Here is an 8,468-nt window from a genome sequence, read left to right on the forward strand (position 1 = left end):
AAGAAATCCATAAACTTTAGTTGAAATGTTGAATTGCAACATAACTGAACTTTCCTTATAACATGATGAACTAATTTAATTAGGATGTCATTATTTTCATTTCTAAACAAAACTTTTCAAAAACAATATCTTCAAAAAACATATTTTGATAATTCCTGGCCCATGGGTAAAACAACAAAGACCTTTATGGGTTTTGAGGCTACTAGGTGAAAGGTAAAAGTTACAACATAGCTGGAAAATTACCCTTGCAAAGAACAAGAAGGTATTGACTTTTAGGTTAGTGAATCAAAGGTAAAAATCACAATGATGATTACAGATTACTAAAGTCTATATACATGTACATGTATGATTGTCAATAACTAAATGAATTCATCTTTAATTATTCCTGTAATGTATATCGAAATATCTTAGGAGTTGTGATAGTAGGTTGAGGGATATAACTTGAAAACGTATTAATTTACATTTCAACAAATTCCATTGGTATATAAAATGAAAGAGTGAGGCGAACCCATATATACGTTATTACATGTTGTTGTTGTTTTTTTAAACAGGTCAGAAGCATGTTGAGCAAGTTTAGTATACTTTTGTTGAATTCTCAAATTTTTGTGAGTTTCATTGTCTTGGCCATACCTACAACAAAAAGGTTTTTGTCAAGTATATGCTGTATATTTTTGTTGTATTTACTTATTTTGTAAAGTTTTTTCTTTGTTTTTTCATGCCTGCTAAAAAATTAGGCTATAACTTTTGTTCAAGTACAACGTAAATGATGTATTGATATTTTTTTTGAATTTTCAAATGTTTAAGTCATGCCCACAACAAATAGCTTTTGTTCAAGTGTTAGAAGTTTATTTTTTGTGAAATTTCCAGTGTTTTTTTACCCAAATTTCTTAACAAAAGCAACTCATCATGTAAAAGACATATTATTTTCAAGTATTATTTTGTAAATTATTGTTTTCAATCAAGCCTTTACAAAGGGCTATTTTTTCTGGTACATGTGCATTTTTGTTATATATTGATTTGTACACCACAACAAAAAATGGTTGGATCAAGATTTAATAAGTCCTTGTAATAAGTTATTTACATTAGACAAGTTTTCAATATACTAAAATACTTTACAAGAATTAACTTCATAATGCCAAAAAAAAAAAATAATATATTTGTTTATGCTAACCCTACCTATCCTAATTTTTACTGCTTAACACTTTTTATGCCATTTTGTTAAAGTCTGACTGATTTCCTAGAAGTAACCAGCAAAAAATGTTTGCAAAATAAATTATTTTAGCAGAAACACATGTATCATTTTTTTTACCTAATTTTTTTTTCAGCTTTGCCATAAGAAGGCAAGAAATATCCCTGTGTGGAAAGTTATGCATTAAATAATAAAAAACAAAAAGATTGTGTAGGTTGATATTTTATTTTCCAAAAAATTCTACTGTTCATAAGCTCTAAATTGCATCATATATATTAAAATCAGAAGATGTGGTATGATTATTGCCAATGCGACAAGTTTTGCCCTCCAGTATACCAGAGATCAAATTACTTGGAAGTTACCAACCACATGTCACTGTACGGCTTTCAACAATGATTGAAAAACATATAGCATAGCAAGCTATAACGGTCCTCAAAATGACAAAATGTAATCAATTCAGGCCAAAAAAATTTCGACCTGATTTAAGTTCAAGATATATACAAAAACAAACAACAACCACTGAATTACATGATCCTATCTTAGGACAAGTAAACACAGAATGTGGTATGGTTAAACATGTTTGTGGCAGCCCAACTTTCCTCTTACCTAGGACAGTGATGTTACAGCACAACATAAGAACAAACCATCAAAATATTGAGAGTGCATATATATGCTTGCCTGTTTTATTCATCATTGAAAGAGTCGAAGAATTTAACAAGTATCACAATAACTTAACATTATCAATGTTCTAAGAAAATGAGGTCATAATCATTTGAACCATGCCAGACAGACATACATGTACATGATCATGTTACAGTAATTCCATACACCAAAAATAGTGTTCCTCTCCCCCCAATTGTACCAGAGAAAAAGATCAAATAACAAAACTTAAACATTGACCAATGAACCATAAATATGAATTCAAGGTCATATGAATCTCGCCAGACAAACATACACCTTACAGTAATTCCATACATAAAATATAGACCCATTGCTTATAGTAACTGATAAACTGACAAAACTACAAAAACTTGAACATGAGGTCAAGGTCAAGGTCATATGAACCCTATCAGACATGTAAACCTTACAGTTGTTACATTTATAAAATATAACATAAATTATGAGAAATGGACTAAAATACAAAAAACTTGATGTCCAACGAACTATAAAAGTGAGGTCAAGGTCAGATGAAACCTGCTAGGCTGACATGTTCACCTTATAATTGTTCTATACACCAGATATAGTAGCCCTGTTGTTTATTGTAAAAGACTTACAAACCACAACTAAAAAAACATTGACCAATGAACCATGAAAATAAGTCGAGGTCAGATGACACCTGTCAGTTGGACATGTTCACCTTCCAATCATTCCATGGACCAAATACAAGAGACCTATTACTTATAGTATGTGAAATATGGAGTTAAAACTTAACCTTGTTCCCTGGTCCATGAAATGAGGTTGAGGAAGTGAAAACTGTCCAACAAGGAGTAATATAGTGGTTTATGTTAGTTGCTGTGTTACATATTTGTTTTTTGTTCATTTATATTTTGTATAAGTTAGACCGTTTTCTCGTTTTACATTTGTCATTTGGGGCCTTTAAGTAGTGGACTATGGTATGGACTTGGTTCATTGTTGAAGGCTGTATGTTGACCTATAGTTCTCATTATAGTATCTGAGACAAGTAACTTCTCAATGATCACTGTTCAGTTAATTCCTGTCTGAAAGACATGGAGACCTAGCAAGGTACCCTTATACCAAACAGAACCATGAAATTGAGTTCAAGGACAATTGCAATATGCCAGACAGAAATTTCATAACAAGGCATCTGAATACAAGGTATGATGCATCCAGGTATCCTGTCTTTTGTTCAAAGTGTAATGCTTAAAACAAGATTACACAGGCACCCCTGCAGGATTGTATTCCCTGTCCCAACAATTTTGCAAGCAAGATAAAAAGTTGGTGCATTATTCATGATATCACTGTGACAGACAAATGATGAATTTAAACAATGATCTCAAAGCTATCACAGAAAATATATAGTTCGATGCATATTCAAGAAGGGTTATTATTATATAGTATGAAGTTGTACTGATCTGTCCTAGATCAACAGTCTGGTTTGATTCTGGACGGCTATTAATCCCATAACCTTCCACACAGCTGATCAATCAGTACCACAATGACACGACTGAGGGTGATTTGGGCTGTTGTGATATACCATCAAAGGCACATTCATATTCTTCAATCTTATATTATATAGACACCTGAATTTTTCAGGTGTCTATACAATAGTCCACAATATAATAAGATTAAAATCATCAGGATGACTGAAATGTGTGAATAATTTTTCAGAAACTATAAAAAAATAAATTGCTACGCTAAACGCAGCCTGATACAACCACAGAGGTCGAACCCTGAACAGTTGGGGCAAATTTGGACACAATATTCAAGCTTGATACTGTCTGAATTTGGATTGTGATCAAACTTTTGACACAATATAGGTTTATGGTAAAAGATCTTACGAATCTATTGCGCACTGCAATTGAAGGTATCTTCTTTCTTCTTGAAACTTTCAAAATTTGAAAAATTTTGAAAAAAAAATATGAACCCCTTAAAAAAATCAGAAAAAAATCCCCCAATCTTTTGAATCCCTCCTTGGAGCAATTACCCTAAACTCAATTGAAGCTTTAGTAGTATGGAACATTGTAGTACAATTTCAGAGAGATCCATTCACTTAAACACAAGTTATTGTCTGGAAACTAGAAAAATGCTTGTTTATGGCCATTTTTTTTGGCCCCCTTTTGCAATTACCCCCAAACACAATCCCAGACTTCCCTTTGTGATATGAAACCTTGTGGTACAATGTCAAGAGAGATCCATACCCTCACACACAAGTAATGGTCCAGAAATAACATAAATGCTTGTTTTGGCCCCTTTTTGGCCCTTAATTTCTAAACTGTTGGCACCATAACCCCAAAATGAATCCCAACCATTATACCTTTGGTATTTAACATGTGGTATGATTGCAGAGCAATCAAATTACTTATACACAAGTTATTATCCTGAAACTAGAAAAATGCTTGTTTTTGGCAACTTTTGGGCCCCTATTTCCTCAATGGTTGGTACCATCATCCCTAAATTCGATTCCAACCTTTCTTTTGTGGTATTGAACCTTTGTAAAAAAATTTACAGAGATCCATCCACTTAAACTAAAGTTATTGTCCGGAAACCAAATGTGTCGTGTGACGACAACGCAGACGACATCATACCATTATACGATCCCAAAAAATGTTCAATTCACTAAAGACAGTTGTTATTGTGGATTCATTATTTATTTGATATTAATCTAAGGTGGATTTTATTGGTAAAAATTTCTATTGGCTTATATGCAAACCTTTGGCAAAACTAAAGTATCAACAAATATACAAAAGTTTTACAATCCACTTATAGCTGACTATGCGGTATGGGCTTTGCTCATTGCTGAAGGCTGTACGGTGACCTATAAATGTTAATGTCTGTGTCATTTTGGTCTTTTGTGGATAGTTGTCTTATTGGCAATCATACCACATCTTTTTTTTTTATACTACCCATGAAAATTAATTAATTTACAGTATGACATTTAATCATATACTGATGAGCTAAAGGTAACTAACAGTTAACTTGGTACCTTCACACAGATGAGAATTGTGGAGCAGGATCTGCTTACCCTTCTGGAGCACCTGAGATCATTCCCAGTTTTTAGTGAGGTTTGTGTTGCTCAGTTTTTAGTTTTCTATGTTGTGTCAGTTTATTTTCGATTTATGAGTTTAACTGTTCCTCTGGTATCTGTTGCCCCTCTTTTATGTCTTTTGGTCAAATAAATGTAAGAAAAACTTCAGGGTACATAAAATATTTTTATTAATTGTGCAAGGAAAAACTGAATTTTTGTCTTCAGCTTTATAACTATCATCAATAAAAAAAAGTACATGCACAATATTATGTCCCATTGGTTAATAGTCTTGACAACAGAACAGTCAGAAATTATTTCAGCAAGGGAGTTAATAACATTGTATAAAGGGAGCAACGATTGCAATTATAAGGAAAGGCAGACATTTAAAACAATTCCATGATCACAAACAAATCTATCAATATATAAAAAAAAATGGATGTGCTTGTAGCAACAACAAAAAAAAAATAAAGAAGAAGAATAAAAAAGTTTTGTAAATTTTGTGAAAAAAAAATGTGTTCTTGTAAAACCAATTTCTCACCCAACTGCATAAAAATGAAATAGTTGCTCCCTACAGTCCTGCAACAATTCAATGTTTTAAAAAACTAAAAACTGTTTTAATAAGTTGATTGATTTAAAATTAGTTGCTTAACAACCAGCATATACTTCTTAACTCATTTTATATCTTGAAAGGAAAATGTATGCTGAACACAAACTAGAAAAAAAAATCAAAACACACTGCTTGATAAAAGATATCTATAGATGTAGAATGTTGTTTATATATCTTTCCAAGGAATGGAACAATAGGATTTTTGTTTTTTTAATGCATCAACATAATTAATCATAGGTTACTGGAGTTTTAATTCAAATTTCAATAAAAATACTGAGATATGGGAGATAACTCAATGTGTATTCCACATATGATGTACTTTTCAGTAGTACCAATTATCCATTTGTAAAATGCATGCATATACTTATGCTCCATACAGATATTGAAAAAATTAAACAAACCACATCAATTTGATATATTCAATCTAGATCTCTTAAAAATCAAATACACTCCCTGTGTGAAGTAGAAAGTATGACCTGAGATAAAACATATGAACAAAATTGACTGTCTGCAAGTCTCATTTTTTTGCTAATTGTAAAATTGTAATGTGCCACAGTCAAAACTTAGCCAAACTTGGAATAAGAATATGATAGTTTAAAAAAACACAGATATTTGAGATCTAAATACACGTCATTCTGAGTACACCACAATTCTTGCCGAGAATGGGAACAAAAATGAGACACTGTTGTACAATGGGTATATTGTCACATCATCAGTCAGCTGGGCTGGGTAAAAAAATGTACATATTGACATTTCAAAACAATACAATTCTTGTATTGAAAGAATTGTATGTATAATGAAAAATATCTTAAAACGTTCTATGATATAATGCATCACTCATGTCGTCAAAATATACAATTCAAAAATGACAAATTGTCACATGTAAAAAATGCAAAAAACAAAATGCACTTGAACGGAAATGCATGTATTACATAATAATCCATGTAATTCATAATTATTGTACTACAACAGTATACATGGCTTCTGTAAAAAAAGTCTGACTCATGAACGTGTAAAGTTGACACAACTTCAATGGACAAAACAATTATTGTTTTAGTAATACATGTACATGTAAATCAACAGAAATCTACATTGATACCTTGAGTCAGGTAATTTTGCTGACACAACTTCAATGGACAAAACAATTATTGTTTTAGTAATACATGTACATGTAAATCAACAGAAATCTACATTGATACCTTGAGTCAGGTAATTTTGTTCGTCCTGCAATGTGTTCATTTCTTTACCATAATTTTAATTCAAATTAACAGATTAACCTGACAACCAAAATTACAAGCCAGCTATACAAATAACTTTTTATAAGAGGGTAAAGACGACATTATCAAAAGATCAAGAGAAATAAAAAGTAAATTTTCCTCATATGTTAAAGTTGCACCTGTACTTTTTTTTTAAATATTTCCAAGGTGAAAATACAATTTGAAAGTTACATTGATCATCTGATCATCAAAAGATATGTACATAAATGCCTGATGCCTATGAAAAAAATCATTTAGAAAATGCAAAAAATCTGATATGTACTCCAGAGATTTTTATAGGTCATAAAAAATATTTATATACCAAATCTTTTTTTTATGCAATGAAAACCTTATATGTGTGTTTGATTTAAAATCAACATTTTTAAACACAACTTAATTCTAAGGAGTCAAAATTTTAATGCTGCTTTGTGTGGTCACGCTTTTTTTTTCTTCCAGGTATAGGGTGATTTATATTTTGGCTCTGTGGTGCACCATTCAAAGTTGCTATGAAGGAGAATTTTGAAAATTATCACGAAGCTTGATGTTAACCCATCTATTGTTTAACTCAGAAAGTTAACTTTCATGTAAATTTTGACAATTTTATGCAAAAAAAAATATACTTTTTTAATCAAAGTGCACCCTGATAAAAATAAGGGCGAGTGATGATGATAAAAAATTTCTTTCTTGACATTTTTTATATGCAAAACATTTTCCCCCAATCAAAGGGAAAATATATTCCCTCTACACCTCACCTAAAACTTTGTAATATGTAATTGTTTCTTAGCATGGTAGTTTATTTTGGTAGGAATGAACATTATTATATAGATATAAAATGCTGGAATGATTATAAATTATGAAGAATGGTTATGAATGAAACAATGGTTTGAATTTATTTACAATTCAACAATATTTACAATTCTTAAAATAAATTAATTTCATCTGGAAATTTTCATCAACTTTTCTCTCCTGATCATAGAGTTTGTACAAATATAATATTAAATAAGATGTTGAGAGTTATCTCCCTTTGGATTTTATAACTGAGAGTTATCTCCCTTCTGATTTAAAGCTAAAGACTAAAGTTTGCAAAAAAAATATTAATAGAATTCAAGTGTTTTAGCTTGGTACAACTGTCATCATTTGAAAGTTCATTTTATAACTTATTGTAACAGCATATAATCCAAAAAGCATATGTTCATTTTCATGCAAATGATGAATTGCATTTAAAGATTGCAGAAGAAATTGCTATTAAAAGTATAACAGCTTTATTTATTTTTTCATATACAGCCAAATAACCTGCTCAATAATTTTGATGTAAAAAGTTTGTTTGAATGCTCTTTCAACAATGATACTATTATAGAAAAACACATGGATGGTTTATGCTATAAATGTTAATAACAATATACTTTTAATAGTCTTTTCTTTAAGGGGGCTGAGGTTTGTTCATGAGGAGATAACTCTTAATCAGTTATGCATTTGAAAAAGTCAAGCTTCATCAATGAATTTTAAACAATTACCCGAAACAGATTGGAAATAATCTATGTAACCCAGAAGCTTAAAATATATTAATGAAAATGGTAGACACAAACGTACTGATGATTTTTAAGACTTATTTCCCTTAACCTATGTCTACCTCCCTCATTTACCATAGAAATAAACATAACAAAACAATCCACTTTTTCTTATTGCTATATTTATCATATTTCTATAAAC

This window comes from Mytilus edulis, chromosome 3, assembly GCF_963676685.1.
Source record: "Mytilus edulis chromosome 3, xbMytEdul2.2, whole genome shotgun sequence".
NCBI lineage: Eukaryota > Metazoa > Mollusca > Bivalvia > Mytilida > Mytilidae > Mytilus > Mytilus edulis.